The sequence below is a fragment of the Chiloscyllium plagiosum genome, unplaced genomic scaffold, assembly GCF_037043375.1.
Source record: "Chiloscyllium plagiosum isolate Xiang-an unplaced genomic scaffold, Cpla_swu_hap1 HiC_scaffold_18, whole genome shotgun sequence".
Classification (NCBI taxonomy): domain Eukaryota; kingdom Metazoa; phylum Chordata; class Chondrichthyes; order Orectolobiformes; family Hemiscylliidae; genus Chiloscyllium; species Chiloscyllium plagiosum.
The window spans coordinates 39,051,792-39,073,681 of NW_028270156.1; the positions used below are offsets into that span (position 1 = coordinate 39,051,792).

The following is a 21,890-nucleotide window of genomic DNA, read 5'->3' on the forward strand; positions in this document are numbered from 1 at the left end:
AGGTTGGATTTGATTCAAACTTTGCACTGAAATAAATATCAATCTTTCTGCAATTAAAAATGTTAAAAGTGGCACAAGGCAGAATTGACAACCAAGAGAATGCTCCCCCACTGGCAAGTCGAAGGAGTTATATTGTTGTCGGCTTGTCTCAGAGACTGTGCGACGTCCAACTGAGTAACTGTTAATCCCACAATCTGTCATGGTATCCCACAGGCAGGCAAGCAAAGGGAAAATGGAACATAGGACGCAGAAAGAGATTAATAAAAATAAAGCTGTTTAATCAAAGGTTTACAGCACAGCAGAGTGTACGTGCTTAAGGTGCTTTGGAATAATTGTGACTGTACACCTGATCAACACCAATTTTAAAGTGGCAGGTTTACTTCAGTGGTTGCAAATAGAATGTGTATTTTTATACTCCAGATACAATTAATTGCTGGATGATGTTCATAGTTTTGTTTTCAACCTCGCGACAGTACTTAAGAGATGCAAATTATTTCATGTATCACAAATCTGCTTTGAATTTATTTAAATTGTATTTTAAATTAATAAAATTGGAGTTTTCATAAAACTTCAGGGAAGTTGACAAGGAGGTACAGGCATTCTGTAAAGATAGTTTCAAATATTGTTTCAATCAGCTTCAACATTTTAATAGAGCATAATTCACATTCAAGCTTTCTTTGTTGATGAATTGTGACTCTACAACATTGAGAAATCCATCTTGATGTCTACAAATGATGTTATTGTGCAATCCATACAAGGAAGGTAATTTTGACATGGACAATAGTTTCAGCAGATTATAGCAAAACAGCAATTTGTTTTATTTCTTTACAGATTTGGGGAAAGATTCAAGTTGACTATCATTTTATTTTTGAATATTTTACACTCTTGTCCAAAGCTACAATTACGTAGAATTTGTTCACATTCATTTGAAATGCAAGGAGTTCCCTTTCCACATAAGTCTACATAGCACATATCTTAAGTCTGAAGAATTATAAATCCAAATAGGAAGTAAAAAGATTTAGGATTCGACAAGGACTTAGACACTTTATGGTAATGTCCTGGGGAGTATTGCTGAACAAAGAGACCTTGAAATGCAGGTTCATAGCTCCTTGAAAGTAGAGTCGCAGGTAGATAAGATAGTGAAGAAGGCGTTTGGTATACTTTGCTTTATTGGTCAGAGCACTGAGTATAAGAGTTGGGAGGTCATGTTGCAGCTGTACAGGACATTGGTTAGGCTACTTTGGAATATTGCGTGCAATTCTAGTCTCCTTCCTATCAGAAAGATGTTGTGAAATTTGAAAGGGTTCAGAAAAGATTTACAAGGATGTTGCCTGGGTTGGTGTATTTGAGCTACAGAGAGAGAGGCTGAACAGGCTGTGTCAATTTTCTCTGCAGTGTCGGAGGCTGAGGGGTGACCTTATAGAGGTTTATAAAATCATGGGGGGCATGGATAGGATAAATATTTACAGCTTCTCCCATTGCTTGCAATTAATTTCAGTAACCTGCTTTTTAAAAGTAGTACAATTTTTCCTCAGTCCTCTGTTATAAAACAATTCTGTTTCTCATCCAGTCCACAATCAAATGAAGTAAAATAAGATGATATAGTCTTTGCAACCAATGATTGTGGGGAAAGGTATTAACCCCATTTTGAGCTGTTGCCACCTTTTCGATGCTGAGCAAGACAATCAAAATTGATCACAATATGTTGAAAGGTAAACAACAAGAAACTTCGCAATTTTTTTTTACCAGAAATAGAATGCCCTTTGATCTTATAATCCAGTTAACAAACAGTTAGCAATCAAGATAAATCATATGAATATAGAATATATGCTCATTGCAATTCCATCCAAATACTGCTTTAAGTATGTCAATGATGGTTAAACATTTTAAAATTCTGAGCCTTCCATTTTCAATCTGATAAGAACAGGGCATGATCCACAATCCTAACAGATTACTAACATTGGAGCCTTAGCCAGCTTTCTGTAAAGGTTGGTATTTTTCCAGAGTGGACATCACTGATTGAAGATTTCCTTGGAATCCACTTTCACTCAGCTCAGCAGTATTCTTGAGTGCTATGGTTTATCATAATTTTCTATGAATGTTACAGCACAGAGACCATTCAACCTATCATGTCTTTGCCAACTCTCTAACAGCAAGTCAGCTAGTCCCTTTTTCTAGCTTTTTCCCTGTAGATCTACAATTCTTTTCTCCTCAGATAATTACACAGCTACCCTCTAAATATGCTGCCACCACACTCTCCGACAATACAATGTACATTCCAAACACTCATGCATTAGAAAACATTTTTATTCACTCCAATTCTGGCTCTTTTGCTTTAAACAGTGTCATCTGCTTCTTGCCCATTTTGCCAATGGCAGGAATAGTTTCTTTCTAACTATTCTCTCCAGGCCAAACATGTCTTTAAACATCTCTATCAAATAACCTTTCAACCTTTTCTTCTCCAAGGTAAACATTCCTGTCAATGCACAAAACTAAAATCTCTCAGTTCTGGAACTACTTTTGTAAGTCTTTTCCACAATTCTTCAATGCCTTCACATGCTTCCTAAATTGTATTATGGAGAAATTGATGCATCGATCCAGTTAAAGTTGAAACAGTGTTTTATAAAGGTTCGTCAGAGCTTCCTTACTTTTGTACTCCACATCTCTATTAATAAAGTCCAGGATACCATGTGGCTTATTAACTGAAGTTGCAATCTGCCCTGGTCACTTCAATGACTTGTACACGTGTACTTTGAACTCCCTTCTCCTTCCCCTTGAGAATAGTACTCTTGATTTTATATTTTCTTTCTTTATTTTTCCACTTTTTCCTGCTCTGTTTTTACAAATTCAGGTGGTCTGGAGGTTTCCTGTTCTTCCATATTGCATTCTCCTTATATTTAGAAAACTGATAGGTCTTTGGCTTGAGGAGTATTGATCTTGTTCTTGACTGTGTGAGCTCTGGAAGTCTCTGTATTCCATTTAACTCTTGGATGCTGATCACAGAGGATGTTGCTCCTGCTGAACAATGGAAATTAATCTATTAATTTATCTTGAGGAACTTTAATCCTATGAATTTCCTTCATGGAAGATAGCTGCTCCATTGAAACAAGTAATTCCTTCCCTGCCATAGCTTGATCTCTTGTTAATTATTTCCTTGACGACTCATTGCATTGTAGGCCATGGAGGCCAAGTCATTGAGAGCATTTAAGACAGAAATAGATAGGTTGTTCTTCATTAGTAAGGGGATCAAGGATTATTGGGAGAAGGTGGGAGAAAGAGGTTGCGAAACATATCAACCATGATAGAATGATAGAACAGACTCAATGGGCCAAATAGCCTAATTCTGCTAACTTATCTTATGTTCTTTTATCCTAAATCTGTGGACTTTGGTCATCCCACCTCAGTGATGGCTTTCATGGAGTTATATGCAACCTATATTCAATCTTTGCAAGCAAATCTTTATTCTCAATCTGCAAGCAAATCTATGCTAAAGTTTGTACACGTTGTTCTTCAACTTTAAATTGGATAGTTACATTCATCCCCTGTAGTTGCTTGATGGATAAATCGAACATGTTCACATGAAAATGCCAAGTAGATAATGTTATTGTGCTCGTTTCTAAAGTCCCTCATCACATAAATAATATAACTTAGCAGCTCAGTTCAATCCATGCAACACAGAGAAGCAGCTAAGTACAGTGGACACAGCAAAACCTGTGGATCCTGACATCATGCCACCATTAATGCAGAGCAATTGTATTGATGTAGAAGTGCCTCAGGTAAACCTCCTAACCCTATCACCAGTAGTTACTTCATAGGACTGTCTTTCCATAGTAATGTCAAAGCAAGACCTGTTTGCTCATGATACAGTGTTCACTCCCACGTATAACAATTCCAATAATGGTACAGCCCATGCCAATAACATCAGGAGTTGAATAACTTCCAAGTCAATGCTATAGGGACGACATCAACTCCAAATCACACATTAACCTGACATTGGCAGGTTCTTTTCCATTGCCCATGGCTTCATAGCTTGAATTGTCCCTCCCTCATTTTCGTAAGGAAGTATTATGATCATAGATTTATGATCTCAGCAAATATGATTACTGGACAATTCAAATGTCAGTGAGGAATCTAGTTTGAAAGATCATATTTTAAATTGTTCTGGTTTTAATGAAGTGGTCTCTTACAGAGCCATATACACACAATGCTGCAGACTTTGCTTTAACAATAAAACAGAAGTATATTACAAAAGGAATGTGGATAGAATAATCCAAATGGATTAATCCACTTGGTAAAACTATAATCCCATTAATCCCAAAATGCTCCTTTGTATATTGAAGAGAAACAACACAACCTTTGCAGAGCACCCAAAGCACCTCGGTCCAATTCCCAAAATATCACTCGTACAATTCTGATATTAGTATCCTTGTATATAGCACCTTGTAGATTTAACTCGTCTAGGGTTTCAATTTTTAAACTAGAACTATGACGGTGTCTTCCTGGAGACATCATAACTTGTGCCTTCCTGCACTTATCTTAAATAACCACTTCTGGATTTTATCTGGTCTGGAATCAACACTAACTCTTCACTCAAAGGACCTAACTCACTATGTGTCCTTCTGTTACCAGGAGCACTACTCTATACAGCCATCCCTTACCAAGGCGACTAACTGTGTGGAGTTTGCACGTTCTCCCCGTGTCTGCGTGGGTTTCCTCCGGGTGCTCCGGTTTCCTCCCACAGTCCAAAGATGTGCAGGTCAGGTGAATTGGCTGTGCTAAATTGCCCGTAGTGTTAGGTAAGGGGTAAATGTAGGGGTATGGGTGGGTTGCGCTTCGGCGGGTCGGTGTGGACTTGTTGGGCCGAAGGGCTTGTTTCCACACTGTAATGTAATCTAATCTAATCTAAAAAAATCTAATCTAATTAATATGACCCAAAGTTAAAAGTAAAACTAAAAGTTTCTCTCTCTCTCTCAGCCAAAGAGTTCCTCCCCAAGCTTAAAAAACAGATTCCAAAAGGCTTGAACAAACATTTGAGTTTATTATTTACCTGTTCACAAACAAACAAACAAACAAACAATCAAGAAAAAATAAAAGTTCATCAGTACACAAAACCCATTCATTCTACAGCCAGGCTTCAAAACTATAATCTTTAAAAGAAATCATCATGGATATAGAAATACAAGTTATCTATTAACTTTAGATATAGGGGAAAAACTCACACCAATTAGCTTGACCCCTCAAATCCAAGGTTTCAGAAACTAAGATTAAAAGTTATACAAATAAATCCCACAGTTTATATTATTATAAGAATAGAATTTAATGAGTTAAAAATCACCTTTGAATCATCTGAGGATGTACAGAGTAAATACAAAGTTGGTGGGCGGACTTTGGTGGTGGTGTGGACAAAAGCTGCGTCTGTAGTATCCCATTGAATTTCTCTTTAAACTGATATCATTGACTTATAATGCAGCAGGTTAAATGCACCTTGTCTCTGTGGAACCATGACACCATTACATGAACAAATCTTTCCCCAAGGTGTTTAATTGACAGTGGAGTTTGGTAAGTTCGACTTTAAAGCACAATAGCCAACACTCACCTTTGCTGTACCTGATGCTTGCAAAACCATGACTTGCAATAATTTCTACCCAGACATTGTCCTGGTGGAGGAATCCTGGTTGTTTTTCCTTTCCTCAGTCTGGCCACAGCAGGAGCTAATTGCACAAACCCTAGCAATGCTTTAATAGTTTTGTCCATCTACAATACTTTGCCCTTAAATCTTCAGGCCAGACTTTAGGAGCCAAGCTGAGATAAAATAAAGTTCTAAGTATATATTATAGACCTTGCAATACAGAACCAAACCATTCTCATTCTTGAAGGTGCATTCACTACATAACATTAATTAATTAATTATCAAGTCCTTCAGATTTTCAATCAAACTGTGAACTTATAGCTCTCAGTGTGACAAAGGCAGGTTGTGGAAGAAAGCAAGCATTAAATGGTTATAATAGTGACATTTAGGATAACGTCAACAAACAACTAGTGAAACTAAAAGCACATTTGTTTTCAACTCTCAGATAGATGCAGCCATTGTTCTTTTTTGAAGGGTTAACTACATGAATAGCTTGAAGTTTGACAATTGCGTGGGCTTTTATTGCCCTTTATGAGAATTTGTACCTATTCTAATCATTCATAATTTACACTCCATGGGCTGAGGCACTTAATCCACAGAAATTTGTGTCTGTTTAAACTAAACACTGGCCCTGTTGTATTTGGGATTTCCGTGTGAGTCATGCCTTGAAAATGTTCTCCAACTGGTAAAATAAGATCTGTTGGAAAGTGCGACAGGACTTACAGATCCTGGTTTCAGCTCCATTTTGGTTAAATCGCACACTTGCCACACCTTTGTTAAAATTTAGACCTAAAAAATCAAAACTTTAGTTTCAGAGGCTTCAGGGGCTCAGTATCAGATTAAGCTGTACATTTAGTCACTCAACTGATTAAAGAATAAATGTTACAATAACAACTTGACTTTACTCTTACATAGAAATATCATGACAAATTTCATATATACTCCAATTTAGATTAATCTCAGTTGTTGCCATTCTACAGGTAATTATTACTCATTCTTAGAGAATATCAAGCATCTCAGACAATTGTATCAGGTAAATTATCCAACATAGAAGTTTTTTTTAAGAAGAAAGTAGATAAGTACATGATCAAGAAAGGGATAGAAGGATATTCTGATAGGGTTAGATAAAATAAAAAGTAGGAGGAATTTTGACTAGAACATCAACTGAGGGCCAAATAGCATGTTTCTTTGCTGAAAATTTCTTGCAATTCTATATAATAGCACAACAGTTTAGTGACAGCCATTGCACATATGTAATATACTCTGCACTAAAACATTTCAAAGTGTTTTACAATGAGTGTGGAAGTATTATATTCACTTTAAACACTTTTCCTCTCCTGAAAAGGTTCACTTCTTGTGAGTTTCTGAAGAATTCATTATAGAGTCATAGAGTCATGCAGCACGGAAACAGAACCTTCGGTCCAACTCGCCCATGCCGACCAGTTATCCTAGTCCCACTTGCCAGCATTTGACCCATATCCCTCAAAACCCTTTCCCTCCAGGTGCCTTTTAAATGTGATAATTGTGCCCACCTCCACCACTTCCTCTGGCGGCTCATTCCATACATACATCACTCTCTGCAGGAAACATTTTCCCTTCAGGTCCCTTGTAAATCTTCCCCCCTGTCACTTTATACCCATGGTCTCTAGTTTCGGACTGCCCTACCCCAGGAAAAAAGACCTTGGCTATTCACCCTATCCATGCCCCTCATGATTGTATAAACTTCTATAAGGCCACCCCTCAGCCTTTGACATTCAAATGAAAATAGCTCCAGCCTATTCCACCTCTCCCTATTGCTCAAACACTTCAACACCACCAATATCCTTGTAAATCCTTTCTGAGCCCTTTTGTGTTTAATATCTTTCCTGTAGCAGGGAGAAGAGAATTGCACACAGTATTCCAAAAATGGCCTCACCAATGTTCTGTACAGTTGCAGCATGACATTCCAACTCCTAGATTCAATGCACTGACCAATAAAGGCAAGTATCCCAAATGCCTTCTTCACCACCCTGTCTACGTGTGATTCTACTTTCAAGGAACTATGCACTAGCAATCCTAGGTCTCTTTGTTCGGCAACGTTCCCCAGGGCTCTACCATCAATTGTATATGATGAAAGCTGCATTGAGAGAAATAATAATCTGGTACTTTAAAGGCTTGGTGTAATAAAAACAAAAACATTTTTTTTCCAAATTTATTCAAAAACCACAGATAATGGGGAAAGTTATCCTCCTCATGTCAGAAATCATTGATATCTTTCAACTTTCCTTCTTAGTCTTTTCTCTTAATTGAGAAAACCTCAAAACTAATCTGAAATTTATTTCTCCCTCAAGATAAACTCGAGGCTGTCAGAACAGGGTTTGATGTGCTTTTAATGAAAACGATCAACTTATAATTGTTATTGGCAAAATTCTGCGGAGCAATAGGTGTTGATGTCATCACAAGGAAAGTCAAAACTTTTTTTTATCAAATCCTGGGTTTCAGGTCTTTATCTCTCCTCCAAATGTATGCACATTCCAGTTTTCCAAAATTATAAATTACTGTCCAAAAGGCTGTCAAAGTGGTTTAGGACATTGCCACCATGTCCAGTGACTTGCTCAGTTCCTGAACATTAATTACTAACTGGCCAGCATGTCTGTCCCTAACTCAAACTGGAACTCACTTCCACTAAAATATAGAGACGGTTCTCCTTCATACCTGGGGTGGGATCACCATTCAGAACCAAACTTACTTCCCCAGCGGGAAAAGCAACAAAACATGTAAATGACACAAGATAAAAACCAAAAGAGATGCTGCAAGTCAGAAACAAAAACAGAAATTGCTGGAGAAGAACTAATTGCCAGGAAGGCTCACATGACCTGAAGGGTTGACTCTGTTTTCTCTCCACAGCTACTGCCAGAACTGTTGAGCTTTTCCAGCAATTTCTGTTTTTGTTGTTGTTGGTTGTGAATGACACATACTAGTCTGATTCATCCTGTGTACCTCAAAATAATGATTCAGTACTGTCTGTACATTCATTTCTACGCATGACTTTATTTTTGTTGATTTTCCCTTTGGATTAATTTCTTCAACAGAATCCTTTGGCAACCTATCTTCCCCGCTCCCCTCCAAAAGTCTAAGACTCAATTGGTGAAGCATGCGACAATTTGCTAAGTTAAAGACACTGCATGAGTTTAAGTTGTTATTGTCACCACCAGCTTTAGAAGTGTCATGAAGGCTCAAAAAGCTCCTTTGTTTCATTGTTCATAAAATGTTGTCACATATTTTCCAACTGCAAACTGATAAGGCATGATATAAGCAGATCTAGGGCTCCTTCTGTCATTCAGTCAGATCATGGCTAATCCGTATTTTAATTCAAGTTTCCCACCATGGTCCTTAATAGTAATTTTGCTTCATAAAAATCCATCCAATCCACTCCAAGGAATAGTTGCATCCAAATCTGAGTATTCTCAATTTCCAAACATGGATGCTTCAAGAAAAGGGAAAATCAGAGGCCTGTTGAGTTAATCATCTCTATATGGTAGTTTTAAAACAATTTTATAAACAGAAATACAGCAGGAATACTTGCCCTTTCATTTTGACATTGATGACATTTTACATTTTTAAAAGTGAATAATGATTCATACCATTCTTTGTGACAAAATCCTTTAAATGCAAGTTGGTGTCTATGAATTAAGCTTTGTGTTGCATCTGACAATCCATAAAACAGAAGGTTTTGCAGGATAAGAATGAAAGTATTGTTCATTCGGTTGGAGTTTCAGGCATTCTGCATGCAACAATAACTCTTGATTAAAGGGTGAGTTTTAATGGAAACTAATTAGCCAACCTCTTTAGCCTGGGCATAATGATCAAATGAGCTATCACACAATGTCTAATACAAAGATCTGCTCTCACTTGGTATGATATTTTATTCCTTAGCAATTACACTCCCACATTGCGCTGCATGTGTTTATTGCCTCCAGCACACATGTCAAATTAAAGAGTGGCTTATGCACCTGATATTTAATTATTGCCTAACTGTAGTAGACAATGGGGAAATGTCAAAGCTGGTAATCTAGTGCAACAAAAATTCAGCATCATTGTATGCGGTTACAATAGCAGAAGAGTATATATATGTGCATATGTAATAGAGATACATTTGTGAAAATGTAGATGGCAATTTGCATCACATTACTTTGCATTTGTTTTGTTTCTGAAAAACATACAGTAAAAAGAGTCTTCATAACAAGCACAAAAGATAGTCAAGGCAGTCATCATATTATTGTTTAAATTAGTCAAGAAATATATTCCATAGAATTCACATTCATATCCCATCTCCCCTCTCCCATGCATATTCTCATGTATGAGGCTGCAAGCATAAAGTGAATGAGAATAAAATGTGTCACTCCTTTGTACACCTCTTAGTGGCCAGCATTGAAATACAGTTGGAAGAGGCTTAGAAGGGAGTTGAATATTTCTGTTCTGTTCTGCTGGTCTCTGCCATGAAAGCAATCAAGATTTGCCTCAGGTGCCTGAGCTTGAGGCAATGAGTGCAAGTGTATGTGAGGATGAAACTGGAGAAAATCGTCCAATGACACTAAACATCCAGATCTACACTTTGATAAGATTCTGCTGGAATATTTGCCATTCTAAATTGTGTGTTTTAAACAGAATGGATACAAATGAAATAAAATCAGTTGGGATGAGGATTAAGAAAAAAACCAAAATCAGTACATAAGTATATTGATTTCTTTCTGGAATGCTAGAAAAATAAAATTGTTCCAAATTTTTTTTCACCTCACTAAAGCACTTAGTTATGTAACTGTACATAATTATTTTTACTTAACTCAAAAATTTAAAGAAAAACACAATTCACATAAATTGTCTGTAAACTTGAGCATGTTATTCAAAGTCTTCTGAGTCATTTTTAGAAATTTTGTTTCTACAATTTTAAGTTCAAATGCATGCTTTAACTGGACGAATGATTGTTGCTCATCCAATCTGCAATATATTATGTATAGAATGTTGTACATCTCTCAAATATCCATTTCTTTCACCTTTCATTGGCAGCTGTACCCTTGAAAATTCAGGCCCAATATTCTGAAATTCCTTCTTTAAATCTCTCCAGCTCTCTCTTTTCTGCTTTAATGTGCTCCTTAAAGCCTGCATCTTTGACCAAGATTATGGTTATCCATCCCAATACCTTCTTGTGTGATTCTGTGTTAAATTTGCCCTGATAACACTTTTGAGAAGTGCCTTAGGACATTTTATCGATGTTAAAGATGCTTTAAGAATGCGTGATATCAATGCTTTTATGTGATAGTACAGGTGCTCAGAGTTCATATTTTTGTAGCATTTTCAATTTCTACGAATGATTTCAATATTAAGAAAATGAAAGAAAATCAGTTTTACTTAGAACAAGATAATGCGGTTTTTGCTGAAAAAAAATCATATATTAAAGGTGACTGAATTCTGTCCAAAATGCTGTCAAAATCCAGCATGATATAAAACTGGAAGATCACTCACGGTTCACCTGATGGAACCAGTGATAACCAAATGGAATCCCAGAATACAATCCTCAACATCCTGTAATTCCACAAAATAAAAATAGAATTTGAATTATTCAGTGCTGTAAAACAGGGGCCCAGCTTATGATCCAATACATGTGTGAAGTTAGGCACTGCAGGAAGCAGAGAAATGGCATCCCCCTTGCTGCTGAAACAGGCAGTGTTATCAGTTGGATTTCTCCACAACACAGCAGCACATAGTTTAGCACACTTTATAGAGGATTATGCTTCTGTGTCAGTTATTTGAGAAGGACAGGTTAAACTTAACTCCTTAGTGTGGAAATACGTGCTAGTTGTGCATTCATAAATGTTTTGAAATTTACTCATGATTTAATTTCAGTTACATCACACTGCAAATTTTTGCTATAAATTCTGTGTTACGATCGAGCCCTCCACAATCACCTGATGAAGGAGTGTCGCTCCGAAAGCTAGTGTGCTTCCAATTAAACCTGTTGGACTATAACCTGGTGTTGTGTGATTTTTAACTTTGAAATTTATTGTTTGTTTCTTTATCTGGGCCAATATTCACACATACAAATGTAGAATTTTAATGGAGAAAAAGACAAAAACTGTTCAATATTAATCTTATTCATCCATAACATAAGCTCAATCTTGTGGTCTCTGCCACTGGATTGGTGATAAGTTCTTAGCCAATCAAGTTTCACATTTACAAAATAGATGGAATCGGAGACAGAAGAAAGGAGGTTTTTTTTGGTTATGCAAATAGGAAATCTAGATTAATAAAAGCAATACCAAATATATTTGTAAAAAAACTATTTAGGAAAAAGACATAGTAAGATTGGAAATTGGAAAGAACAGGATTAAAAATGATGCCTACAATTTTAATGTTAATGGTTATTCCACTAATTCAGATTGAATATTTCAGAATTATGCTATTACTGATGTTTGAATAGTTTTATTCTTGAAATAATAATCACTATTTCAAAGATAATTGGGCAGCACATGTGCTGCAAGCAATGGATCTGCCAGCAGTGCAGATGTTGAAGATTTTATGAATGCAGAAGTCAGAAAATGGAACCTATTGCTACCATCAGTGACCTGTCAGACACTAACACAATATCATTTTGATTCATTGAAGCATAGCACAAATGTGTCTCATTTCAGAGCTAGAAATTATGATTTCAAAACAGGATAACAGTCAGAAAAGAGTATAAAATAATAGGAATTACATAGTGTGCACACTTCAGACCAGCAACGATACATGAACCACTGTTGAAGATTAAGAGAGAAATATCGAGCTCAGCTGTCATTAACTTATCTAAAGTCCTGTCAGCAGCAGAGGCAAAAGGAGTTGATATCACGTTTAAATAGACTGACACTTTTTCAAGTGCAAAATGCTGATTGCTGATGAAGTTTCACCTTAAAATTTTGATCTTAGAGTAAACATCAGAAAGACCATTAGAGCTTATAATTACGAACAAACAATAAAATGCTTTTCGGTATGTTGGTGAATTGTCAGTGCAAATTGACATGATGTAACACTACAGTGACCTGCATCAGCGTAGGAAAACATTTTTTAAAAAAAATCAATGTTACACTGAGTTACAGCACTGTATTTAGTGGTATGAATTCATCATTTCCCTGTAAGCTGACTTAATTAATGCTGCTTTTTATGCATAAAGTTGTTGATAGGCAACATTGGGAAAAAAAAGTAGTCAAGCTCCTAGCACAACCCTCTAAAACATTTGGCAGGAATCCCAGCCGAAGTATCATTCGAACCTTTAATGACTCCAACGTGTAAACAAGTGTTTTGTTTCGATTGATAATCATTAACATCGAATGTCAGTTTTATTCTCCCAGGTTTTGTTTGCCGCTCTGTTAGTTTGGCGCGGAAAGCCATGTGGTGTCAAAGAAAATTGTGGAGTGTTGTGCAGAGTTGTCACTCTTAAGCTGAAGTGGCAGTAGGCAAATGAAAGGGTCATGAGGAAAATGATTCTAACAAAGAGCAAGCTGCAACTAGCGTTCCCATAATCCTTTGATGGGCCCTCTTACTGTGTGCCTGAAGTCGCATGTCGACATAATGTGACAGGCCTCCTGCTTATATTTTTTTTCTCAACTGCAGAACAGTAATTTGACTCTGGAACACTCCTTCAGTTATTGCCCAGTGCTGTTAGCTTTCTTCTACAATAAAAAGGGTTGCAATTTGCATTCTCTAATGCAACAGTCACTCTGGGATTATGGGTGATTGGCATAGAGGTAGAGAAAACCCTAAGAATGGCAGCTTTATAAATAGAGTAAAATGTTATTTGCCAAAAAACAGACTTGAGAAACACATGTTGATATATATTCATCAAGTAAGTGTTTATACCATGAGTGAAAATACATGTGATATTGCACTTCAAGGAATGACTGCCAGTCAATGGGACAGACTTTCTGAAATAATTCAAAGCTGGCTTTACACATCATACGATACTGTGGTCTTCTGCCAACTATTTCTAAAGATTGCTTTTACAGGTGAATATGAACAGTCTTTCAAAGTGACTGCACGCAAAGGCAACAGAAAGCAAAATATTAATTGCTGTGGTAGTGTGTCATTCCTATTTATTTTGTACTGAAAGATATCCATCACGCTTAAACTACGAGTGCACCTTCAATGTTAATTTTTAACTATGAATTTCCCATGAATTAGATATTGATTTAGAGTTGCATTTCACATAAGCCTCATCTCATATGCTTAACTCCTGAGGCTATGAAACAAATGATTCGGCCTGCTTAGTACAAGAGACGTAAGATGGTTATGACTTTTGAAGTAACAATATTTATGTCTATCTAACTTTGTCAGAGTGGTCTGTGAAAGGAGAATTTGTATAAGATTGTAAGTCATTTTTAAATATGGAGTGTTTCATTTTAAAAATAACTAACAGCATAGATTTATGCCTTAAACAAATTAAAATGTTAGATTTTTTTACATAACTACTGCTCCAAGGTACTTAAGTTAATGTGAAAATATTATCTAAAATATAGATACAAAGCTTTAAAATAAGTAAGGATACATGTTATTTATGAAGATGAAAAATTAAGAACAATTCTAATATCATTGTGATCCTGGATTACTTGAAGTATCACTTTCCAAAATAAAGGCATTGGTACTTGAAGGCAGATTTAATAGCTATGATTGTTTCTGTAGCTGAATAGTTGAAGGTTTACTCCACAAATGGACAAAGCATTGTATATTCTGAAAGTGAGTGAACGTTTGTTTGCTTCAGCTTATCAATACTGAAGGCTGTGACCGTTGATAATCTTGTTCAGTACAACAGTCTTTTCGCTGTGTATTTGTCCTGGACACCTCCTTCTTTCTTCCTGTCGAGAGGCAGCTGTTGGACTGAATGTTACCAAAGATCAGCAAAACCACAATTTTGGGGAGTTTCATGCAAGGTTTCTCTCTGTGCTCTTCAACAAGTTATCTTATGCAGTCCTCCAGTGGCTCACCTCATTATATACTCATCATGTCTTGGTGGTGCCGCTCTTGCATTATCTTATGTTCACTAGCATTTGGAATACTTGCCACTGCCAGGACCTTCTGGGATTTCGGTCACCAGCATCATATTTAAAACCCAGCTATGCACAAGGCCAATCACTGCCAGTCGCAAACAACCCTTCACTCTATACATACTGGGAGGGAGTCAAAAAACTACTGCTTCTGAGGACACATAGATGCCACAGGTGACATTTCATTAACAGCTCACATTTGTACAAGTATTGCTACATTAATTCAGCTGCTGCCTGATTGGCTGCCATCGAGGCAGCAACTTCAAGAATGAAACTACACAGGCTGCCCATCCTTAACAGCTTACCCTGGCCTCCTATACTTTTGGCTTCTGGGAGAACTTCAGCCACAATTTCTTCACATGGTGTTGTTCAGCAGTCACTGGACACTGCTGATGGTCCTGAACTTACTGATCTATTTGTTCCCCCTCAATTTTTCTGCCCTGTCTGGATCCATTGATCATGTTCCAATGAACCTGTGTGTGGAGCATCAGAAACAGAACAGGTAATTCAGCCCACAATGTCTATGCTGACAAACAAACACCAAACTACACTAATCCCATTTACCTGCACTAGGTCCATAGCCTATGTCCTGGCATTTTAAATAATCAGTAATGTGAGCAGTCAACACTCACATCATTTACAAAGGACAGGTTTGTATACTCCTGCATACAGTGAGACATGGATGACTTCAACAATGAAGTCATGGATTCCCCTATATGAACCTTTGATATAGTGAACCTTAGTCCAATGTGGGCAAAAAGTGATGACTGCAGATGCTGGAAACCAGAGTTTAGATCAGAGTGGTGCTGGAAAAGCACAGCAGGTCAGGCAGCATCCGGGGAGCAGGAAAATCGACGTTTCGGGCAAAAGACCTTCATTAGGAATAAAGGCAGGGAGTCTCCAGGGTGGAGAGATAAATGGGGGTGGGGGGGGCTGGGGGGTGCTGGAGAGAAGGTAGCAAAGAGTACAATAGGTGAATGGGGGTGGGGATGGAGATGATAGGTCAGAGGGGAGGGTGGAGTGGATAGGTGGGAAGGGAGATAGGCAGGTAGGACAGGTCATGAGCACAGTGCAGAGCTGGAAGGTTGGAACTGGGGTAAGGTGGGGAGGGGAAATGAGGAAACTGGTGAAGTCCACATTGATGCCCTGGGATTGAAGTGTTCCGAGGCGGAAGATGAGGCGTTCTTCCTCCAAGCATCGGGTGGTGAGGAAGCAGCGGTGGAGGAGACCCAGGACCTGCATGTCCTCGGTAGAGTGAGAGGGGGAGTTGAAATGTTGGGCCACGGGGGCTGTGGGGTTGTTTGGTGCGGGTGTCCCAGAGATGTTCCTTGAAGCGCTCTGCGAAGAGGCATCCAGTCTCCCCAATGTAGAGGAGACCACATCGGGGCAACGGACACAATAAATGACATTGGTGGATGTGCAAGTTAAACTTTGATGGATGTGGAAGGCTCCTTTGGGGTCTTGGATGGAGGTGAGGGAGGAGGTGTGGGTGCTGGTTTTGCAATTCTTGCGGTGGCAGGGGAGGGTGCCAGGACGGGAGGGTGGGTTTTTGGGGGGCGTGGACCTGACCAGATAGTCACAGAGGTAACGGTCTTTGCGGAAACCGGAAAGGGGTGGGGAGGGAAATATATCCCTGGTGGTGGGGTCTGTTTGGACGTGGCGGAAATATCGGCGAATGATGCGGTTAATGCGAAGGTTGGTAGGGTGGAAAGTGAGGACCGGGGGGGTTCTGTTCTTAGCACTGTTGGAGGGGTGGGGTTTGAGGGCGGAGATGCGGAACATGGATGAGATGCATTGGAGGGCATCATTTTAGTTCAATGTATGCAAATACAGTCAGGAATTGTAAGTGGAATAAGATTATTGATAACTTGCTCCCTCATCCCCAGATCACCCAAGAAAGACAGTATTGAATATATGAGCATATTGGCAACTCCTTTCAGTTCAAGGTGAGAGTAAATTATCTTGTGCAGCCTATGGGATCATGCACTATCTTTGTGAATTATGGCCCACAGGTGAGACACAAGTCACATGGTGTGCAGGGTATTCTGGCTTGGTGGATAAAGAGCTTGTTGAGCAACAGGAGACAGAGAGTAGTAGTTGAAGGGAGTTTCTCGAAATGGAGAAAGGTGACCAATGGTGTTCCACAGGGAACAGTGTTGGGACCACTCTTGTTTGCGATATACATAAATGATCTGGAAGAGGGCACTGTTGATATGATCAGCAAATTTGCAGATGACACGAAGATTGGTGGAGTAGCAGAAAGCATAAGGGACTGTAAAAGAGTACAGGAGAATATAGATAGACAGGAGAGTTGGGCAGAAAAGTGGCAGATGGAGTTCAATCCAGACAAATGTGAGGTGATGCATTTAGGCAGGTCTAGTTCTTGAGCGAATTATACAATGAACGGAAGAGCCTTGGGAAACATTGATGAGCAGAGAGATAGAGTCTTAGAGTCATAGAGATGTACAGCATGGAAACAGACCCTTCGGTCCAACCCGTCCATGCCAACCAGATATCCCAACCCAATCTAGTCCCACCTGCCAGCACCCAGCCCATATCCCTCCAAACCCTTCCTATTTATATACCCCTCCAAATGCCTCTTAAATGTTGCAATTGGACCAGTCTCCACCATTTCCTCTGGCAGCTCATTCCATACAGATACCCTAAACCTATGCTCTCTAGTTCTGGACTCCCCGACCCCAGGGAAATGACTTGTCTATTTATCCTATCCGTGCCCGGAGATCTGGGAGTGCAGGTCCATTGTACAGGGTTGCTGCACAGGTGGATAGAGTGATCAAGAAGGCATATGGTATCCTTTCCTTCATCGGAAGGGGTATTGAGTATAAGAGATGGCACGTCACGTTAAAATTGTACAAGACCTTGGTTTGGCCGCATTTAGAATATTGTGTACGGTTCTGGTTGCCACATTACCAAAAGGATGTGGAGAGGGTGCAGAGAAGGTTTACGAGGATGTTGCCTGGTATGGAAGGTGCTAGCTATGAAGAGAGGTTGAGTAGATTAGGTTTGTTTTCATTAGAAAAACGTAGATTGCAGTGGGACCTGATTGAGGTTTACAAAATCATGAAGGGTATAGACAGGGTAGATAGAGATAAGCTTTTTCCCAGGGTGAAGGAATCAATAACAACAAGTTTAAGGGGAATATACGTGGCAAGTATTTTACACAGAGGGTGGTGGGTGTCTGCCAACAAAAGTGGTAGAGGCAGGCACGGTAGATTCATTTAAGATGTGTCTGGACAGATGCATGAGTAGGTGGGGAGCAGAGGGATACAAATGCTTAGGAATTGGGCGACAGGTTTAGACAGTAGATTTGGATCGGCTCAGGCTTGGAGGGCTGAAGGGCCTGTTCCTGGGCTGTAAATTTTCTTTGTTCTTTGTTCTTCTTTGAGACTGTTAAAGTCAGCTGTGATTACCTCTGCTTCATAGATTTGACTATAAGCAGTTGGTCACTGCACCTGTTTCACATTCAAGATTCCACGGATACAGATGTCTTTAACTTGTAAGTGTCTTATTAATGCAATTGCCTCTTGAAGGGCTTTGTATCACTTGTAAGTCGAACCCATGTCCTCCGACGAAAAGAAATCACTTACTCTGCAGGTTTCAAGCATGGTCACAGCTATTTCTCTTCCTTCATTGTGCATTTGCAATGCAAGTCAGATTGGAAGGCAACACAGATCAGGTTTCACAGGCTCTAGGTGATCCGCAAACTTACATGTTCCTTTCTCCTTTGCACTCCGTATTGACCGTCTAAGTACTGAGTTCTCACACGTTCCCCCTCATTTAATTTTCCTCTCCCACCATTATTCCCTAGGCCCTGGGTCAACAACTTAGCCACGCTCATCATTTGAATGCACTGTCCCCTGTCAAAGCTAGCATGGCAGAGATTGTCGATGATACCCCCACTAACAGTAAGCCATATTTAAGGATGCAATGGCCTAGTGGTATTATTGCTGGACTATTAAGAACGAGACACCAGGTAATTTTAAATTCAAATAAGTGTCTGGAATTAAGATTCTAAAGATGACCATGAAACCCTTGTTGATTGTCGGGAAGGGCAGGACTGTGAATCCAGTAATATGAATCTGCTGATACTCACTACCCCCAGTAGCCAATTGGCCATGTTCCAAACTCCTGGACTGAGATCAGATGTTGCCCTTTACTGTCTGTGGTTGGGTCCCCCTGACTGACAACAGTCTCCCTTTACTTGACTGAGGACTACTTGCCTTAAATGTTGAGAAATGCCCAGTTGGTTGTAACAGAATCAATGTGTTTGCTGTGTTAAACTGCTGGCACATGCCACAAGTGTGACATTGATGTAGCACAATACCATGCAGCAACATGCCCACCCCCTTAATTGATCATTGCTGACAACCATGACAATTTGCCAGGCTTTGTATCTGTGCTAAAAGGCAAGACCAAACAGAAGTGATGACAGTCTACAAGGTTTGAATGAGGCGACAAAGTGTCAAATGACAAGGCAAGGAAGAGATGCTGTGAGCATCCAAGTAGGCATGATGTGAGCGGGCAATAAGAAAGTGTGGACTCCCCCTGATGTGTCCCCTGTTTAGATGCATAAGAAGGGTGAAAGGTGTTGGTGTATTCCAAAATTAGTAATTATATTCTAAAAGTGTCAGACATGTGCCATGATTATGTTGCGTGGCTGGTGCGTTTCCAATGCCAATCTCCATAGATGGTGTGTGCAAGTTATCAGAGCCCATGAAACATGGCCTGAGCCGTTAGAGACTGCTGGCCAAAATGGAGACCCAAAGGAAAAGGTGTTGACCTTGAGTCGCTAACTACCCACGTACATTTTTATATCAAAAATTATTGTTGTTTGGTTTCTCTCCACCATATGGGATAACAGCAAACTACATACAAGTAAGCCAAGGATAGCAATAATGATACGTTAATGCTTACAAATGGGCCCTTCACTGCTTATGAGTGAGATTCTCACCTCACCATTAAAAATAGACATGCTTTTCCATCAATGTCAAAAATCTGATCAAAATAACACAGGTTTCTGCAGAACAAGGTGGATACTGCTTGTTACCAAAAAAATGTATTACTTGTAGTATGTGCTGATGTATAGTTTTTAAATAAATATAAGACTTAATTTTGGACCAGTAAGCAAGAGCTAAAAGACATGTAGTTCTGTACTTTATAAGTGTTTTACATTTATTGTAAAAGAACAAAAAACTAATACCACAGTCATTGCTTATCATATCTGAACATGTGTCAGTGCAGCTCAGCTAAAAATGTACCTTCTCACCTCTGATTGCAAATCTAAAAGTGAATGATGTTTTTGAATAATAAAAGAGGACAATGTGGTGTTCCTTCTTCACTTCTAACACTCAAGATCTCTTGTTCCCTCACGTTATTTTATCAATATTTACTCTAATAGAAACAGTTGGAGAAAACTCTACAGGTTTAGTAGTATCTGTACAGAGAAAGTAGTCAATCATTTCTGAAGAAGGGTCACTGGACCCAAAACATTAACACTGCTTTCTTTCCATAGATGCTGCTCAACCTGTTGAGTTTCTCCGGCTGTTTCTGTATTTGTTTCAGGGTTCCAGCATCCACAGTTATACAGTCATAGAGTCATAGAGATGTACAGCAGAGAAACAGACTCTTCAGTCCAACCTGTCCACACTGACCAGATATCCCAACTCAATCTAGTTCCACCTGCCAGCACCCGGCCCCTATCCCTCCAAACCCTTCCTATTTATATACCCATCCAAATGCCTCTTAAATATTGCAATTATACAGTGCCTCCACCACTTGGAGTTGCAGTTGCCTCCACCACTTCCTCTGGCAGCTCATTCCATACACGTACCACCCTCTGCGTGAAAACGTTGCCCCTTAGGTCTCTTTTATATCTTTCCACTCTCACCCTAAACCTATGCCCTCTAGTTCTGGACTCCCCGACCCCAGGGAAAAGACTTTGTCTATTTATCCTATCCATGCCCCTCATAATTTTGTAAACTCTACAAGGTCACCCCTCAGCCTCTGACGCTCCAGGGGAAACAGCCCCAGCCTGTTCAGCCTCTCCCTGTAGCTCAAATCCTCCAAACCTGGCAACATCCTTGTAAATCGTTTCTGAACCTTTTCAAGTTTCACAACATCTTTCCGATAGGAAGGAGACCAGAATTGTATGCAATATTCCAACAGTGGTTAAAACAATGACTGCAGATACTGGAAACCAGATTCTGGATTAGTGGTGCTGGAAGAGCACAGCAGTTCAGGCAGCATCCAAGGAGCAGTATTCCAACAGTGGCCTAACCAATGTCTTGTTTACTTTATTTTGCTCTGTTGTGCTTTTTAACCTCCAAATAATTGTTCTATCAATGCTTCTAACAAGAGATTTGCTGAAAATATCAGCAAAGAAGAAATGCAGGAATTGCAAATTGTTTCAATCATCTATAGTGAGACTAGACTGACTGGACTGCTATTTATCTTAAAAATTATTAATTTTGTTGTTTGTTAAAGAAATCACCTCCATGACTGCACCTCCCCATTAACCCCAGCACCATCACCACAACACACATAAATACACTTTTCATTTGCTGCTTTTTAGATTTAAAGCAAAAACACATTGTATAGTCTCCTACTCTAAGTAATTTCTGCTTAACATGAAAATACAAAGGAACCTCGATTATCCGAATATCAATTATCCGGATTTTGGATTATCCGAAGAAGATCTCAAGGTTCCGATAGAAACATTACATCAAAGAGGTGTTACATCTTCTGTTTACAAAGACTAAAAGTGAATTTGCCTTACTGAAATGCTGCCGAGAACAGTCCTGGACATCGTCGGGAGAATAGTCCTAGACATCGTTGGGAGCCCAGGCACCATCTCCAAGTGGCTGATCTCTCTCTCCCCACACTTTCTCTGGAGTTCTATGCATAAGTGTACCCTAAACACCCCTTCCCCAGATAATCTCTCCAACATTGTCCTGTACAGGGCAAAGTGGGAACTTGTCAAAATGTCGTGTATGTGGCTTCGCATACGTGTACTATTTTGAGACCCCAAAGGCAGCAACAGTATGGCTGAGTCCGACTGCTGTCTCCATTATGGGAGTAGGGGCACGTTGCGGGGGGAGGGGGTTGGCAGAAGCGTTTTGCACGGGGAAGGGTGGGGTGGGCGGTGTCGCAAAGTGGCTGCTGCCTAGTCTCCTGAACGGGGAGCGGAC

General features: G+C 39.3%; 2 long non-coding RNA genes across 4 annotated transcripts in view; one reads left to right on the top strand and one right to left on the bottom strand.

Annotated features, from left to right (window-relative positions):
• Positions 1–21,890, bottom strand: part of LOC122558047 (uncharacterized) — a 148,044-nt gene that overhangs the window by 64,925 nt on the left and 61,229 nt on the right. Inside the window, exon 1 of one of the 3 annotated variants that reach the window (XR_015760022.1) lies at positions 21,479–21,648. The exons of the other annotated variants lie outside the window; for them this stretch is intronic. This is a non-coding gene — a long non-coding RNA (uncharacterized LOC122558047). Of the gene's footprint in view, positions 1–21,478; positions 21,649–21,890 lie in introns of those variants that run through there. 3 annotated transcript variants of the gene reach the window in all.
• The window catches only part of LOC148146962 (uncharacterized), a 51,722-nt gene that overhangs the window by 8,844 nt on the left and 20,988 nt on the right, over positions 1–21,890 (top strand). The gene's annotated exons all lie outside the window — the stretch shown is intronic.